Genomic DNA, 19,200 nt, shown 5'->3' on the forward strand with positions numbered 1-19,200 from the left:
ATAGTTGCTTGTGGAGTTTGTGCAAAATTTGTTATCTTTTTACCCTTTTGTTGATTTAGACCCCAATTCATTATTTGTGGTGTTTATAGACACTTTTTTTGTGCCAATTTCTTCAAAATAGTGCACGTGGTTCATGAATTTTGTGCAAAGTAAAGATTCTTTATTTCTGTCTCTAACCTTATTTTCTGGCGAAAAATGTCACATATTTTTCAAAATGGCACAAAATTGAGTCAAAATATCTGACATACATAAATATTACTCCAGGGGACTACATTTGCGATACATTTTTAGAAAAGTCACAAATCACTAATCAGGTGAAAGTGTTTGGTAATCCAAAACTCTGCCCCATAATAGCAAACAAACAAAATAAACCAGACAAATGCCTAGAAAATTAGCTTTAAGAATTGTGCAAAATAAAAGAATTGGGCGCAAATGAGAAATAAGTGAGAAACATAAAATAAGACAAAAGAAAAGCACAAATGCAATAATGAATTGGGCCCTCAATTTCCCAAAAAGTAAAAAAAGTTCCATATTTATTAAGAGGGATTGGCCTTTTAATAATCTTGGCACCCCTTAAGCCAGTGAGTGGGCCATAGATTCAAGATTGGCACAATAAAAACCAGTTTGATAAATTAATCCCTCTGCATTTGCACATTGAGAACGCAGAAGTTGTAAAAAAATATCCCACCGTCTGTCAATAACAATCGGATACCTGAATTGAGGCAGCACAATTGTGCGCAGCTGCGATTCTGAACGTGCAGGAAAAATTTGGGGATTAGCATGCATTAAATGGTAAAAAAATCTTGAAATATCCATAAGTTATTGAAGATTATATAAAGTTTTCAAGGAATGTGTATAGGTCTCGATACATAGAAGTATTTACGCCAGAGAACCGACGTGACAAACAAGTTAAAAATAATTTATGCAAAATAGAGTTGAGCACAAAAATTTTGATTCTAGGTATTTTTGTTGGGCGGAGCTGGGGAGGAGCCAGGGCAGGGCTGGATGTGACTCCTCCCCAGTGATTCCCTTGTATATAGCTCTGTATACTTATGGAGCACCCCCACGTCAAGGGAAATGGGGTACTCAGCACCGGGTCCTTCGGTTGGGAGGATGTCACGGTGGCCCGACAAGATCCGTGGCCCTTTGAGGGGCGTTCAATAAATAACAAGTTTGTATAATGTTTGTGACGCCACCTGTGGTATTCGGTCAGGGTGACCGACACTGCTTAGGGGTCCACTGGGGTGGTGTTATGGCAGCTAGATGGTATACCTTCCCAGAGGTGAAGTGTATCCCCAGGGCTTCCCACAAGTGTAGGTAGTGATAGTGGACGATGTAAGGCGCAGTGAATAACAAGGACACAAGGTTGCAGTCTCTTTACCTTTTACTGGAAGCTTCAGCATCCACAGTCCAGGGTACGGACCACAGGGTAGGCAGAGTCCGGCCGGTCTGAAGGCAAATCCAGAGTTCCCATATCCAGGTGGATTCAGTAGCCTTCCTACTAGCGCCTGTGTGTTGTAGTCCCTCCCTGCTGAGCAACTCGGGAAGGTCCCCACAACTCTCGTGGATGTTCTAGGTGTTGTTTCTTCCTCTCTGTCCCCCAGATGGTATGGATAGGACAAACCCATTTGTCTGATGGCCTGAGGCTTGTTTATAGGGACCCTAGAGATGCCCCGACCCCCACAATTTGCCACTGTGTCTTCATAGGTATTTAGGTCGGGCAGCCAACTTGGAATTGACTGTCCTGCTGGTCTCTGAAGTAAAGCGTAGAGTCAATTACTCCCTCGGTGTTCCGGCCACCGGCTACGCGCCTCAGAATGAGGCAGCCTTTACAGGGCAGAACTCCTCCTGGTGTTTTCTCCTTGTGCTGTGACTTCGTTTCTCACTCTCTACAACACAGTTCTCTTCATGTCCTTTCTTAGGATGCTGCCGCACGTGGGGCAGGCGCAGCTCCGTAGCTTTCTGTCTCGCTAGGCCTCTCAGGATCCCACCCCTGACAGGGACCCTCTGTCTGCAGCTCAGATGTTCCTCCTTTCCCCCTGTCTGCCTGACAGGTACTCTCTGGGTCAAACCCAGGCAGCGTCTGACTAATTTTCTATCCAAACCACCAGTTTTACCCTTCTGTGAGGAGTGCCCTACTAGATAGGAGCATAGCTCCCCCTGGTGGATTGGAGTGTGAAGTGTGGTGTATGTTTGGTGATACCTGGAAGGATGAACTCCTTTATTACCTTCAGACGTAATATCACAACGACCAGGACTCTGGGGCGCTGCACTTATTGTTTTTATGTTGCTGTTTTTTCTACATTTGACTTGATATCATATTTTTTAGTCTCGTGCATCTTGACTAATAATGAATCGCATACAAAATAGATTTCTTTGTGCAAGGAATAATTTCACTTATATTACTATACAAATGGCTTTTGAGACACAGATACTTTAGAATATGTATAACAATGAAAATGACTTCCCAGTCACAATGCTTAAATAACAGAGCAGTGAATAGGGCATCATAAATAATATTAACACTAGTGGTCAAAGTCCACGGATGGCAAGAATAACACGGGCAAAGGGCAGCTAAGACTGAAGCTTATTCTTGGTTGGCAGTGAAAACTAGCTGCCATTGTTGAGACTGCTACAGGGATAAAGGTGAAATAAAAAAATGAAACAGTTGGATGACTAGATAGACACAAACCTTTTTAATGTTATGCCACTTTCTTAAATCACTATTGAACGAAACAGAAGCAGGCACACTTATTTTATAGCTTTTAACTCCTAATTTCATGTCAGGCATTTTTGCATTTTAACCAGTTCAGGATTAGGGCATTTTCTTCCCTTCCTAACTGATCACATTTTGGGGCTTTCTTGTATATCTGCTTTTAATGACTCCAAAAAATGTTCTCATTCAAAGGGCTCATTTCCACTGGCGAGAGACAAATCGGTCCGTAATCTGGACCGAAAAAAGGGATGTAGCGTATGCGATTGTCATGCGAGTGTAATGCAAGTGCAATGCGATTTTTAATCGCACCATCCGTTTTACATCCGTATGACATCCGTATGCAATCCGTTTTTTTTCTCTGCAACTATTTTTAGACAGTCATTTACAGGACCATGGACAGTGTTCTAGGCCACAGAATGGTGATGTATCCGTAAAAAACGGACGGAATACGGATGGTCCGTATTCCTTCCATTTTTTTTCTCGCACCCATTGACTTGCATTGGCGAGTCTCGTCCGAGACTCGCAGCAATGCGCAGCATGCTGCGATTTTTTTCTCAGTCTGATTTCGGCTGAGAAAAAAAATCACAAATGAAAAGACCTATTGAATAACATTGGTCCGAGTGCAATCCGATTTTTTATCGGATTGCACTCGTCCGTTTTCCTCGCCAGTGGAAATGAGCCCAAATATTCAAGTTTTTTTGCCTCTTTTTCTTTCACAATACATGGGGCTTCATTTTTCTTTCATTTTCATATTCCTTTTTTTGCTAAGGTCGGGAGTAATAGAAAAAAGAAAATAAATGTAATGAAATCTATCTATATAATTGTCTAAGGTCCACTTCCGTCTGTTTGTCTGTCTGTTTGTCTGTCTTTCACGGAAATCCCGCATCCCTGATTGGTCGCGGCCGGCATAGTCCGGCCGCAAATTGGCCCCTCCCTACTCCCCTGCAGTCAGTGCCCCTCCATACTCCCCACCAGTCAGCGCCCACATAGCGTTAAACGGATTGCCTTACACCACGGCATAATGCAGTGTATGGGTACCGTCACACAGTACCATTTACATCGCTACGACGGCACGATTCGTGACGTCGTAGCATCGTATGAATATCGCTCCAGCGTCGTAGACTGCGGTCACACGTTGCAATCACGGCGCTGGAGCGATGCCGAAGTCCTCGGGTAACCAGGGTAAACATCGGGTTACTAAGCGCAGGGCCGCGCTTAGTAACCCGATGTTTACCCTGGTTACCAGCGTAAACGTAAAAAAAAACAAACAGTACATACTTACATTCCGGTGTCTGTCCCCCGGCGTTCTGCTTCTCTCCACTGTGTAGCGCCATAGCCGGAAAGCACAGCGGTGACATCACCGCGTCACCGCTGTGCTCGCTTTCCGGCTTGCCGGCGCTCACAGTGCAGAGAAGCTGAGACGCTGGAGGACAGACACCGGAATGTGAGTATGTACTGTTTGGTTTTTTTTACTTTTACGCTGGTAACCATGGTAAACATCGGGTTACTAAGCGCGGCCCTGCGCTTAGTTACCCGATGTTTACCCTGGTTACAAGCGAACACATCGCTGGATCGCTGTCACACACAACGATCCAGCGATGTCAGCGGGTGATCAAGCGACGAAAGAAAGTTCCATACGATCTGCTACGACATACGATTCTCAGCAGGGTCCCTGATCGCTGCTGCGTGTCAGACACTGCGATATCGTATGGATATCGCTAGAACGTCATGAATCGTACAGTCGTAGCGATCAAAATGGCACTGTGTGACGGTACCCTAAGGCAGTCCGTTAATGCTGCCATTAACCCTCTGTTTGACCAACACTTTGCTATTGATGCTGCCTATGCAGCATCAATAGTAAAACATATAATGTTAAAAATAATAAAAAATCATTATATACTCACCCTCCGGCGGCCCCTGAATCCAGCCCAGGCCTTTCCCGCTTCTCGCGCGCCGAAGGGTGAGTATATAACTATTTTTTATTTTAATTCTTTTTTTTTAACTGGGATATGGTGCCCACATTGCTATATACTACGTGGGCTGTGTTATATACTATGTGGCTGTGCAATATACTAGGTGGCTGTGTTATATACTATTTGGGCTGTGTTATACACTACGTGGGCTGTGCTATATACTATGTGGGCTGTGTAATATGCTACGTGGCTGTGTAATATACTATGTGGCAGTGCTATATACTACGTGGGCTGTGCAATATACTACGTGGTCTGTGCAATATACTACATGGCAGTGCAATATACTACATGGGCTGTGCAATATACTACATGGGCTGTGCAATATACTACGTGGGCTGTGCAATATACTACGTGGCTGTGCAATATACTACGTGGCTATGTTATATACTACGTGGGATGTGTTATGCACTACGTGGGCTGTGCTATATACTATGTGGGCTGTGTAATATACTATGTGACTGTGTAATATACTATGTGGGCTGTGCAATATACTACGTGGCTGTGCAATATACTACGTGGGCTGTGCTATATACTACATGGGCTGTGCAATATACTACATGGCTGTGCAATATACTACATGGGCTGTGCAATATACTACGTGGCTGTGAAATATACTACGTGGCTGTGCAATATACTATGTGGCTGTGCAATATACTACGTGGGCTGTGCTACATACTACGTGGGCTGTGCTACATACTACGTGGCTGTGCAATAAACGACGTTGCTGTGTTATATACTACGTGGTTGTGCAATATACTAAGTGGGCTGTGTTATACACTATGTGGGCTGTGCTATATACTATGTGGCTGTGCAATATACTACGTTGGCTGTGTAATATACTACATGGCTGTGTAATATACTGCGTCGGCTGTGCTACCTACTACGTGGCTGTGCAATATACTATGTGGGCTGTGCAATATACTATGTGGGCTGTGCAATATACTACGTGGGCTGTGCTACATACTACATGGCTGTGCAATAAACTACGTGGCTGTGCAATATACTACGTGGCCGAATCATGTGTATTCATTGTATTATTCTAAAATCTTCATAAATAAACTACATACATATTATAGAATATCTGATGCGTTAGAATCGGGCCACCATCCAGTAGGAAATAAACGTCTATTTTTTACAGCAAAAGACTGTTAAGAATACATTTCAGATTGCGTTTGCCCTTTTTCCGTATAAATTATTTTATATACTGGATGGGGTAGGGATAGAAACTGTGATTTCCTTTTTCTTTTGATTTTTTACTATTTTATTTTTGCTTTTCTTATTTTATTGTTTACATTTATTTCACACATTGTGCTCTTCTTCTGGGGGGCGTTTTAACATATTATACATTAATTTTACTGCTAATTTCCCTTGTAACTGGGGTTGGTATATTGACCTCATTTACAGGGGACATTCATACGCCTGCTTGCATAGCAGAGCTGACTCAGTTTTCAAGGACCCAGCAGCTCCTATTCTGAGTCCAGAGGAAGAAGCACAGTCAGTGCTTCCTAATCTGTATAGCTAGCTCAGTTTGTGTATAAGGCCATGTGCACACGTTCAGTATTTTTCGCGTTTTTTTCACGTTTTTATAGCGAAAAAACGCGAAAAAAACGCAAAAAAACCGCTTACATATGCCTCCCATTATTTTTAGTGTTTTCCGCATTTTTTGTGCAGATATTGCATTTTTTTCCGCGAAAAAATCGCATCGCGGAAAAAAAAGCAACATGTTCATTAAATTTGCTGAATTGCGGGGATTCCGCACACCTAGGAATGCATTGATCTGCTTACTTCCCGCATGGGGCTGTGCACACCATGCGGGAAGTAAGCAGATCATGTGCGGTTGGTACCCAGGGTGGAGGAGAGGAGAGTCTCCTCCACGGACTGGGCACCATATAATTGGTAAAAAAAAAAAGAATTAAAATAAAAAATAGTCATATACTCACCTTCGATGGCCCCCGGAGTCTTCCCGCCTCTCATCGGTGCATGCTGCCGCTTCCGTTCCTATAGATGGTGTGTGTGAAGGACCTGCGATTACGTCGCGGTCACGAGACCGCGACGTTATCGAAGGTCCTGCACACACACACCATCTATAGGAACGGAAGCCGCTGAGGAGATCGGCTGTCTGCAGGTGAGTATAACCATTTTTTTACTTTTTTTTATTATTTTTAAACATTCTATCTTTTACTATTGATGCTGCGTAGGCTGCATCTATAGTAAAAAGTTGGTCACACTTGTCAAACACTCTGTTTGACAAGTGTGACCAACCTGTCAATCAGTTTTCCAAGCGATGCTACAGATCGCTTGGAAAACTTTAGCATTCTGCAAGTTAATTACGCTTGCAAAATGCTAAAAAAACGCAAAAAAAATTGGAAAAAAAACGCCAAAAAAAAATGCGGATTTCTTGCAGAAAATTTCTGGTTTTCTTCAGGAAATTTCTGCATGAAATCTTGACGTGTGCATATACCCTCAGGTGTTCAAGAAGACAATCATGGTAATAAACCATGTTTACCATCACTATTGGCAGTCCAACTATGTCTGATATACAGCTCCCCACCCTAACAACTGAACAAACTATGTCTGATATACAGCTCCCCACCCTAACAACTGAACAATCATATGAAGACTGCTTACTCCTGAACAACAGTTGAGAACGTAAGTGTAAAGTATGAAGTGCTGGAATGTTTATAGTCTGGTAACAAAACCAGGCAACATATCAGATACAGGGAGGGGGTGAGAGCACTAAATAGTGCAGGGCGACCCCCCACCTCAAAGAAAAACCAACTCCATGAAACACATGCAGAAAAGGAGAAAAATAGGAGCAAATAGGTGTTTATATGATACAAAATACTTTATTAAATGACATACAAATTACATGCTTAGTAGCAAAAAACATAAAAACATATTAACAGCACATGCAATGCCCAAGGATGTAAAAACGAGAAGGAGAAACCCCCGGTGTGCGCTGTCAAAGGAGATCACCAAATGCTTATATACAGTGTATAAGGTATGCTGCTATGAGTACAAAGCTACCTATGATAGCATAAAGATGCCATGTGGCTTTAAGATGAAAAAGTGAGCTAGCAGCACTTACCGATGGGAGTCTCCAATGCAGGGCACACCGGATGGGATCCACAAAACGCAACCCCCGACGCGCGTTTCGCCCACTGAAAGATGGCTTTCTCAAGGGGAGAATGGATAGGTGACATAATTGAGGCCTCTCCATTATTAATCTGGCTTAATGTCACCTTACAATAGCAAGGTGACATTAACCCTTCATTACCCCATGTCCCACCGCTACATGGGAGTGGGAAGAGAGTGGCCAAGTGCCAGAATAGGCGCATCTTCCAGATGTGCCTTTTCTGGGGTGGCTGGGGGCAGATGTTTGTAGCCGGGGGGGGGGCAATAACCATGGACCCTCTCTAGGCTATTAATATCTGCCCTCAGTCACTGGCTTTACCACTCTGGTGGAGAAAATTGCGCGGGAGCCCACGCCAATTTTTTCCGCAATTTAACCCTTTATTTTAAATAAAGATAAATATTTAATGTGTACATTATATAGCACTTTTTTCCTGTTTCCTATGGCAGTAATGCATTTTCAATGTTCTACAGTATTCATTCTTGGTAAATAAAGGTGTAACCTTTATCGTTTTTCAACGAATATGCTTTTTTGGTTGGCACCTGTTCACACTAGCTTGGATGTGCTGGTCTTTTTCTCTATTCGGACAACATAGAGTTACGTAAATGTTTTGTGACTTTTGGCGTCTTCACATCATTTCCTCCCAGCTCCACCAAAATGGGCTGAGCTGTAGCAGAATAGGTGCACAACGGTGGAGTGGCGCCACAGCTCGTTTAATTTAGGATCAGCTGCTTATGTACATGGGACGATGTAATGATTATAAGGGATAACTCAGGAGACTCTTTGCATGGAACAATACAACTACAGGACACAGTTTTATAAGTGGTAAAGTCTATATTATCACACGGTGATTCAAACAGGTGCAGAGAGAAACTCAAGTCCACAACACTTGGAGTAAATATTAAACGCAGCTTAGCAGTCTATAGGAAACTTCAGAGGAAAATGCAATCACACAGAAAGTCTATGAAGCACAATTATTCTTGAGGATACTTGACACGAATAAGTCCTTGGTAGTCCAAACACAGATAGATATGCTTATAAGGCAGTTCAAATAATATCTTAGCACAACTAGGGAGACCTGGGTAAAAGTCTCAGGTTTAAGCAGAGCAGCAACAGCTTACATGTCCAGCAAATGCAGATGGAAACAAACACAAGCAGCCAGATGGAGGATTACTGGAAACCAATGTATGCAGCAGAAACTCAGAGCTGAGTAGCAGGATATCCACACAGGTTTACAGGAGCAGGTGCAGGTGCAAAGCCAGGGAGTCATCAGGAGCTGGATGCAAGGCAGAATACTCTAGCACAGACTAAAGGCTGGGGTGGAGTTATATAGCAGGCAGGAAGACACAGTGCACATGAGACCAAAGACGCCATCTTGGAAAAGGGCAGTAATGCACAAAAGGTGATCAAAATGTTCAGAGTCCTGACAGACGAGAAATCAGCAACAATGATTGGTATCAAGGCTTAAGGAGGGGCACGCCACTTATCAAACACTCTTGATTCATTAAGAGGTATGTGCTTCATAATGAATCAGGAACATTTGTCTCCAACATGCCCCCTCATCAAAGCTGGGGCTCTTCATGCCAGTCTTGGTGAATCAGGGCCTATATTTTTGATAGGTTAAATTTTTAAATAATATACTGGTGATCAAATTCAGCCAATAATCCAGAGAAAGACAAAAACCCCATAAGGCAGACTGGTGATCAAATTCAGCCAATAATCCAGAGAAAGACAAAAACCCCATAAGGCAGATGCCAACTTCCACAAGTTAGGGGACAAATTATTTCCCAACACACATCTTGCAATCAGACTAGTTCCTTATATCAGTGTCTCATAACAGAACTCATTAAGGGCCTTTTGTGGTCCAATAATTTATCATAATGCAATCTTTTCTGTGCCTGTGACAGAAGTTGCTTTCAGCTGTGGAGGAGGATGTGGACCCATTACCTCTTGAGTGGCTGCACAGGTTGTATTTATGGTATGTCTGTCTGCCTCATTTGCTCAATTATTAGCAAGTGTAAAAGGACTTTAGCCTTATTTCTGTTAAAGCTGTGGTATGTTGTTCACTGTCCCGTTTTATACAAGTACTAGCTGTACTACCCGGCTTCGCCCGGGCGGTAATAACTGCTGTTAGCAAAATAGAATGTGTTAACAAAAATTTATTCTGCACAAAAAAACCACAAAACAAATAGATAGAAATGTAATTATTAAAAGGCAAAAACTAAGCTAATAGAAGCATTTTACAACATATATTTCAACACCAGAGATATTCCACACAGATTTAACTAAATTGGCCAAGTAATGTGAAGTAATCTTCTACTACTTATTCGAGAGCCTTTTGATAAACGACATTCTTAGTTTTTCCTTCAGGTGGCCATTTTGGAAAAGGGAAAGACTGCTGGAAAACTAAAAAAGGTACTGTACTTACTGCGAGAAAGGGAAGTTTAGTTTTCCAGCAGTCTTTCCCTTTTCCAAAATGGCCACCGCGGTGGTGCGCACGCGTAGTGGACTCCGGTGCAGACTGCGCCCCCTAAGGCATCTACTCACGGCGACGTCCAGCTCTTGTGACGTCATGGGGGATTTCCCCCGATCTGGACGCCGCTGAGATGGCCGGAAGGAGGGCGGCACTGGCCGGATGTTCCCTTCTAGTGCGCCGTATTCACCGCCTGACTAATTAATTTTTTTTACAACATGGCCTTATATAAACCGAGGACTATTAGTACCCACACAGCCCCCCGAGGAAGCACATCACGCGAAACGCACGTCGGGGCTTCACACTGGAGACTGACCACACGCCGGCACACACATGGGTAAGCTCCACCTGCGGTATACCACTTAGGCACTTTAAATAACCATCGGCACCTTATGGGCATTTGTGCAATATAGATTTATATGTATGGAATTAGGAATTAGAGTTTTTTGCTGTGAGTCATTTGGTCACTGGTACCTCTTGACCATTCCCGTTTCCCATATGTAGCAATATTGGTTTGCCGTACCAAATATTTGGATCATTATCATGTTATATTATCGCTGGCTGGTACCCTCCTTGTTGGATTCACAGTAGTGTGTTTACATGTGGTCTTTTCCCAGTGCAGTCATTCACCTTATCCCCATCTTGATATATTTTGTTTTATATTGTTGTTGTATTTGGAATAAAGTTTACCTTCTGTGATAAACTCATTGTCATGTAGATAATTTTTTATATGGTTATTGTCAATACGTACTTACTTGGGAGTTTTGCTCCCTTGTTGTTCTCCCCATTGGGGTGCTATGGGCACTCCAGCGAGAAGGGAGTGTGGTATCATAGGCTATATCCACAGGTTCGGTTATTGTAATATATATAGTATATACCTGTATGTAATCTCCTCCTGTATATAGTATATACCTGTGTGTCATCTCACCTATATATAGTATATATCTGTGTGTCATCTCCTCCTGTATATAGTATATACCTGTATGTCATCTCCTCCTATACATAGCATATACCTGTATGTCATCTCCTCCTGTATATACTATATACCTGTAGGTAATCTGCTCCTGTATATAGTATATACCTGTGTGTCATCTCCTTCTGTATATAGTATATACCTATATGTCATCTCCTGCTGTATGTAGTATGTACCTGTATGTCATCTCCTCCTCTATATAGTATATACCTGTGTGTCATCTCTCCTGTATATAGTATATATCTGTGTGTCATCTCCTCCTGTATATAGTATATATCTGTGTGTCATCTCCTCCTGTATATAGTATATACCTGTGTGTCATCTCCTCCTGTATATAGTATATACCTGTATGTCATCTCCTCCTGTATGTAGTATGTACCTGTATGTCATCTCCTCCTCTATATAGTATACACCTGTGTGTCATCTCTCCTGTATATAGTATATATCTGTGTGTCATCTCCTCCTGTATATAGTATATACCTGTGTGTCATCTCCTCCTGTATATAGTATATATATGTATGTCATCTCCTCCTGTATTAGACCTCGTTCACACGTTATTTGGTCAGTATTTTTACCTCAGTATTTGTAAGCTAAATTGGCAGCCTGATAAATCCCCAGCCAACAGTAAGCCCACCCCCTGGCAGTATATATTAGCTCACACATACACATAATAGACTGGTCATGTGACTGACAGCTGCCGGATTCCTATATGGTACATTTGTTGCTCTTGTAGTTTCTCAGCTTATTAATCAGATTTTTATTTTTGAAGGATAATACCAGACTTGTGTGTGTTTTAGGGCGAGTTTCGTGTGTCAAGTTGTGTGTGTTGAGTTGCGTGTGGCGACATGCATGTAGCGACTTTTGTGAGATGAGTTTTGTGTGGCAACATGCGTGTAGCAACTTTTTGTGTGTCGAGTTGCATGTGACAGGTTAGTGTAGCAAGTTGTGTGCAGCAAGTTTTGCGCATGGCGAGTTTTGCGCGTGGCGAGTTTTATGTGTGGTGCCTTTTGAGTATGTGCAAGTTTTGTGTGAGGCAACTTTTGCATGTGTTGCAACTTTTGTGCATGTGGCAATTTTTCCGCGTATGCAAGTTTTGCGTGTGGCGAGTTTTCCATGAGGTGAGTTTTGCATGTGTGGCGAGTTTTGCATGTGGAGAGTTTTGCGTGTGGAGAGTTTTGAGCTGCGACTTTTGTGTTTCAACTTTTATGTGGCGAGGTTGGTGTATGTGTGGTGAAATGTGCGCTGAGGGTGGTATATGTGTTCGAGCACGTGGTAGTGTGTGGCGCATTTTGTGTGTGTGTGTTCATATCCCCGTGGTGGTGTGGTGATTATCCCATGTCGGGGCCCCACCTTAGCAACTGTACAGTATATACTCTTTGGCGCCATCGCTCTCATTCTTTAAGTCCCCCTTGTTCACATCTGGCAGCTGTTAATTTGCCTCCAACACTTTTCCTTTCATTTTTTCCCCATTATGTAGATAGGGGCAAAATTGTTTGGTGAATTGGAAAGCGCGGGGTTAAAATTTCACCTCACAACATAGCTTTGACGCTCTCGGGGTCCAGACGTGTGACTGTGCAAAATTTTGTGCCTGTAGCTGCGACGCCTCCAACACTTTTCCTTTCACTTTTTCCCCATTATGTAGATAGGGGAAAAATTGTTTGGTGAATTGAAAAGCGCTGGGTTAAAATTTCACCTCACAACATAGCCTATGACGCTCTCGGGGTCCAGACGTGTGACTGTGCAAAATTTTGTGGCTGTAGCTGCGACGGTTCAGATGCCAATCCCGGACATACATACACACATACATACACACATTCAGCTTTATATATTAGATATATTATGTTGTTTTATAACTTCCGAGACATAGAACCGAAGAATATACAATTTAGCTACTTAAGAACATCTTGATTAAAGAGAAAGCATTTCAGTCAAGTCAGAAGAAGGAAATTCCTATAAAGAAGCTGTTACACTGTTTCAGCAAGTTTAGTGTAGCTGCTGTGATGTCACACTATGACATCATAATATGAAGTTTTTACAAACATTATTTACAGACATTCATTCACTGCAACAAGCATTGGTTAAAATATAGGAATCAGGATCTTCCTGAGATCTGGTCCTCGCCTGCAGCTTCTGACTAATAATGAAGGTGCATGTCTCTACTATGGAAGATCATTATGAAATAAATACTATAACATGCCTAATAAAAATATCATATAATAAGTATTATTAACTGTTCTGTTAAGGTGTTTATATCAGTCCTTCTGCTCACAGCTGGGCCAAGGTTATTTCAGATTATTCTATTAAGTGTTTTCCCCATCGATAGCCGTGCTTTCTTCTGCAGTGGAGGTGCAGGATTTTTTTTTCTAAGAATACTTTGTAATATTGATCTGTTTTACCGTAGGATTAATTAATTTTACAGAATTCCGGAGAGTGCTGTTTAGTTCACCCTACTTTACGTGCCTCTGAGAGCTTAACAGATCACAGGCGGATGAGCACCACGCTCCTGAGCGACAATGACAAAACGTTTGGGCCCAAGTTGCTTTATGAATCTAGACTGGACAAACCCCAAATCAATAGAAAGTAGAATATGTAAATATGTTTAATAAAAAATGAAAAACACCAGGTCAATATTTAGGAAATGGAATCACACAAGGGTTAATAATGTATAATGACCCTTAATGAATTCTTCATCAAACTATTGCTAATTCTACTTTTATAAAACAAATGACCTATGCAAAGGCTGCAACTAGGTTAAATTACTCATACAGGCCATTCAAATTACAACTACTGAACAACGTCCTATGCACCTTCCCAAATCAGGTGATACACATGGCCCATACTGTACATAAGACTTCCTTAATTGAACAGAGAGAGTATAAAAGGAAAGTCCCATAAAGTATAGCATGCTTTACCTTATTCCTCTGCCAGAAGGGAGGTGTACCGGCCACATTGTTAGGGAGGTGTACTGGCTGTATTGTGAGGGAGGTGTACAGGCTGCACTGTGAGGGAAGTTTACCGGCTGCACTGTGAGGGAAGTGTTCCGGCTGCACTGTGAGGGAGGTATACTGGCTGCATTCTGAAGAAGGTGTATCGGCTGCATTGTGACGGAGGTGTACTGGCTGCATTGTGAGTGAGGTGTACCGGCTGCACTGTGAGGGAGGTGTAGCAGCTGAACTGTGAGGGAGGTGTACCAGCTGCATTGTGAGTGAAGTGTACAGGCTGCACTGTGAGGGAAGTTTACCGGCTGCACTGTGAGGGAAGTGTTCCGGCTGCACTGTGAGGGAGGTATACCGGCTGAACTGTGAGGGAAGTGTTCCGGCTGCACTGTGAGGGAGGTGTACCGGCTGCACTGTGAGGGAGGTATACCGGCTGAACTGTGAGGGAGGTGTACCAGCTGCATTGTGAGTGAAGTGTACGGGCTGCACTGTGAGGGAAGTTTACCGGCTGCACTGTGAGGGAGGTGTACTGGCTGCACTGTGAAGGAGGTGTACTGGCTGCACTGTGAGGGAAGTGTTCCGGCTGCACTGTGAAGGAGGTGTACTGGCTGCATTCTGAAGAAGGTGTATCGGCTGCATTGTGACGGAGGTGTACCAGCAGCATTGTGAAAGAGGTGTACTGGCTGCATTGTGAGTGAGGTGTACCGGCTGCATTGTGAAGGAGGTGTACTGGCTGCACTGTGAAGGAGGTGTACCAGCAGCATTATGAGGGAGGTGTACTGGCTGCATTGTGTGGGAACTGTATCGGCTTCATTATGCTGAAAACAACATACATTGTGCATTGTTTCTTCCTTCTTCAAGGTGCAAACGATGTAATATGCATCAATTCTCTGCTGCAGCGGACTGGATGCTGGCTTTTCTAATAATACCAAACCAATTCTGTCAAAGGGCTGTTTAGGTCTATAAATCACTTTACAACACTCAGCCAATAAGATGACATTATTGACAAATGGTACATGACGTCTAAAAAAAAGCAACTGAATAGAATTTCAATGAGGTTTTTTCTTAGATTTCGTAAATCAGCTAAGGTCATTGCTTTTGTAGCTGTAAATAGGTAAATAAAAAGATATTACTATATCAATTTTCTTTCATCTAGCAAAGATTTCATTTTCATTACTATGCCTATTGATAGCAATTTCAATCATATCCTCTAAGTCCTCTCACTTAGACTTTAAGTCTTCTCATTGGGTCTTGTGGCACGCTTTTGCATGAAGCTATAAGAACTACTTAACCTATGAAAACACCACCCACCACCGAAATATGAGCGCAACTCATATCATATTTTTAATTTGAGTGCTTTGTTTGTGTTCTCATATAACAGCTGTGTTCTAATATAAGTGCTGGAACCAGGGGCTAGAATAAATTCTTAGGACCATTTTACCCCCAAATCAAGACATCTTTATTCAATGAAAGATAATAAAGTAAGATAATTGGTCCATCTATGTAATAAGGCTATGTTCACATCTTGCTTCTTTTTTACATTCAGCATATGTGCTGTGAAAGCTCCAGACATGTATGCCAAACATAACCATATGTCCTCTTTACACACAGAGGCCCTTTTTGGCCTCCATCTGGCTGGTATTGATCACATTCACTATACTTTTTTTTATAGTATATGAAGGCACAAAACACTATTTATGTACAATGGACCACAGCAAAAAAATGTATGCTGACAATATATGTGATATATTATTAAATATTAGTCAATAATCATAATACATACCATCAAATAAAGCAATGGTGGAAAAGCACAGAAAGAAAAAAGCTATAGTGCAAGTATTGTACAACACAGGGGTAGCAAGGCTAGAAAAACATGTACTCAGCATTTTATACTAAATTCGCAAGCGCAATCAAAGTATATACCATATATACCCTATGCATTAAACAGCCAGGAACAGTGAAATAAATAGTGAAATAAATACCAATTCCGACCCTCCAGGCTATTAATACTAGAGATGGGCTTACCTGAACAGTAAAGTTTGGCGTCTGTACCGAACACCTACAGACAAAGAACACGGACTTCACCAGGAAGTCCATGTTACTGTTCGGGTTCGGCAGCCAGACCAACGGGTGTTTGTCGCGCTGTCATGTCGCATCGTGGCATCATCCAGGTTGAAAACAGTTTTTCCCCCAGACTTGGATTACTGCGTGGGACAGAACGATGGAGAGATGAGGGATATTGACTTTTTTTATTTTAGTTTTATTACAGGAGAATGAGGGCTTCTGTGGAATAGGTGTTAGGTGAGTATAACTGTGTTTGTTATTTTTAAATAAAAAAGAAAAACTGTGTTTAGTTTTATTTCTACGAAAGAACTTTATTCTGGCTGTGTCTTTATTTACCATACCACTATAGGATTAGTAAATGGATAGGTGTCTTATAGACGCCGCCCCGAAGATCCAGGTGTCCGCCCATCTCTACTCAATACCCCCAACAAACATTTCATTTGCGCTTTTTCACTAGGTATATCTTCTCGGACTCCAGTCCATTGGTCAGGTTATCTGTGTGACCACTGTACTGGAGGCCTGCGAAGATCCTCATCTTATGGCCCACTCAACTCTTTTGATTAGCCAGGCTCAATGTCATCATTGCAGCATAATGCACAAACTACATTGTGCCAGCCCAGGTAATCAAATGAAAAGCTGAGAATGATGACAGGTGAGGATATCCACAGGCCTCCTTTCGGTCACAAATAACTGACCTGGCTGATGGACCAGAGTCCTGCAAATCAATTCTTCTGTCTTTAATATTTACTGTACACAAGATATTTACGGATGGTGCTTCTGGCTTGGCTGACATCCCTAGTTGCAGTATATTTTAAGGCTCCTTAATGGATCAGACATTGACTTGCAAGGTAGGTACTTAAAGATGGTACAGCACAGCAAAGATGGCATTATCCTTTCTATTTCTGTAGAAGACAGAATACATATATATATATATATATATATATATATATATATATATATAAATAATACATATATATACGTATATATACACACATATACAGTCGTGACTGAAATGGTTGGAACCCTTGAAATTGTACCAGAAGTATTTCTCACTAAAAAGTATTGCAATTACACGTTTTGTTATACACATGTTTATTTCCTTTGTGTGTATTGGAACAACACAAAAAAAACAAAGAAAAAAAGGCAAATTGGACATAATTTTACACAAAACCCCCAAAATGGGCCAGACAAAATTGTTGGCACGCTCAACTTAATATTTGTTTGCACACCCTTTGGAATGAATAACTGCAATTAATTGCTTCCTATAAGCATTAACAAGCTTCTTACACGTCTCAATTGGAACATTGGACCACTCTTCTTTTGCAAACTGCTCCAGGTCTCTCATATTTGAAGGATGCATTCTCCCAATAGCAATTTTAAGATCTCTCCACAGGTGTTCAATGTATGATTGGGGTCATTGTCCTCTTGGAAGACCCATGACCAGCCCTCCTGCTCTCACTGTGGTCCTTCTGCTAACTGCTCTCTCACACAGCCCCATCAGCATACCACAACCCCTTCAGCCCTGCTCCCCTCTCTCCATGTCCTCCCTGTGTGTAGCAGTCCTATACTCTACTCTTCACCTCCTGACAATAAGCTTCTCCCTCAAGCAGGATCTTCAGCCACACCAAGCAGCCCAGGATCATCATCCTCACCATCAGACAAGTGGCTAAGAATCACTGCTATTAAAGGGAATCTGTCACCCCCAAAATCGAGGGTGAGCTAAGCCCACCGGCATCAGGGGCTTATCTACAGCATTCTGTAATGCTGTAGAAAAGCCCCCGATGTATCCTGAAAGATGAGAAAAAGAGGTTATATTATACTCACCTGGGCGGGCGGTCCGATCTGGTGGGCGTCGCAGTCCAGTCCGGGGCCTCCCATCTTCATATTATGACGTCCTCTTCTGGTCTTCATGCTGCGGCTCTGGCGCAGGCGTACTTTGTCTGCCCTGTTGAGGACATCATCTCAAGAAGATGGGAGGCGCCAGACGCCCATCGGACCAGACTGCGACGCCCATCGGACCGGACCGGGACCTCCCCTGGGTGAGTATAATCTAACCTCTTTTTCTTATCTTTTAGGATACATCAGGGGCTTATCTACAGCATTCCAGAATGCTGTAGATAAGCCCCTGATGCTGGTGGGCTTAGCTCACCCTCGATTTTGGGGGTGACAGGTTCCCTTTAACCCCTTGTTCTCTATAGGGATAGTGTAATGATAGGCAGGTGGGATATAACTATTAATGCATGTATACTTTTAGGTACGTAGATGGGAAGTATAATTAGGTTACTGTGGGTGCATTTATATATTAGAATTGTGTGCTATTATTGTATACTGTGATAGTGTTATTATTTAGTAGTATTATAACTGTAGACTTGTGTGTAATAAATACTTTTCATTGATACACTTGTTTGTCTCAGTTAGTCACTGTACCTATAGTATATTGTAAAGGAATCGTAGTGCGTAACAGGAGAGGTATTATCCAAATATTGATTATTGATAGTCAAGCCTGACATTAATAATTAATATTCGGTATACCGCCTTGTAACAATGTCTAATGACCTGACTGGCCTGAACAGATCCCTGACCTTAACCACAAACACAATTGGGATAAACAAGAACGAAGATTGCGAGCAAGGCCCTCTTGTCCAACATCAGTTTCTCGGAGTGAAAGGGCAAAAAAATCCTCAAACAACACTCCAAAATCTTGTAAAAAGAAAAAAAAGCCTTCCCGCAAGAGTGGAAGTTGTTTTAGCTGCAAAGGTGGGAACAACTGCATATCATCGTCTATGGATTTAGAGTAGGATGTGGTAAAAGCTCCTGTAGGTGTAATGCAGAGGTGACCCAGTACACATCACACACACACACACACACACACACACACACACACACACACACACACATGTACACTATATATAGTGTATTTCACACTTTGTAC

The 19,200-nt window shown here is 42.2% G+C and overlaps 1 protein-coding gene across 8 annotated transcripts in view; it reads right to left on the reverse strand.

The window, feature by feature from the left end:
• The window catches only part of DLGAP2 (DLG associated protein 2), a 1,328,681-nt gene that overhangs the window by 615,620 nt on the left and 693,861 nt on the right, over positions 1-19,200 (reverse strand). Inside the window, exon 1 of one of the 8 annotated variants that reach the window (XM_077290079.1) lies at positions 14,181-14,530. The exons of the other annotated variants lie outside the window; for them this stretch is intronic. The gene's annotated coding sequence lies outside the window, so the exon portion shown is untranslated. Of the gene's footprint in view, positions 1-14,180; positions 14,531-19,200 lie in introns of those variants that run through there. 8 annotated transcript variants of the gene reach the window in all.

The sequence above is a fragment of the Ranitomeya variabilis genome, chromosome 2 (genome assembly GCF_051348905.1).
Source record: "Ranitomeya variabilis isolate aRanVar5 chromosome 2, aRanVar5.hap1, whole genome shotgun sequence".
Taxonomy (NCBI): Eukaryota; Metazoa; Chordata; class Amphibia; order Anura; family Dendrobatidae; genus Ranitomeya; species Ranitomeya variabilis.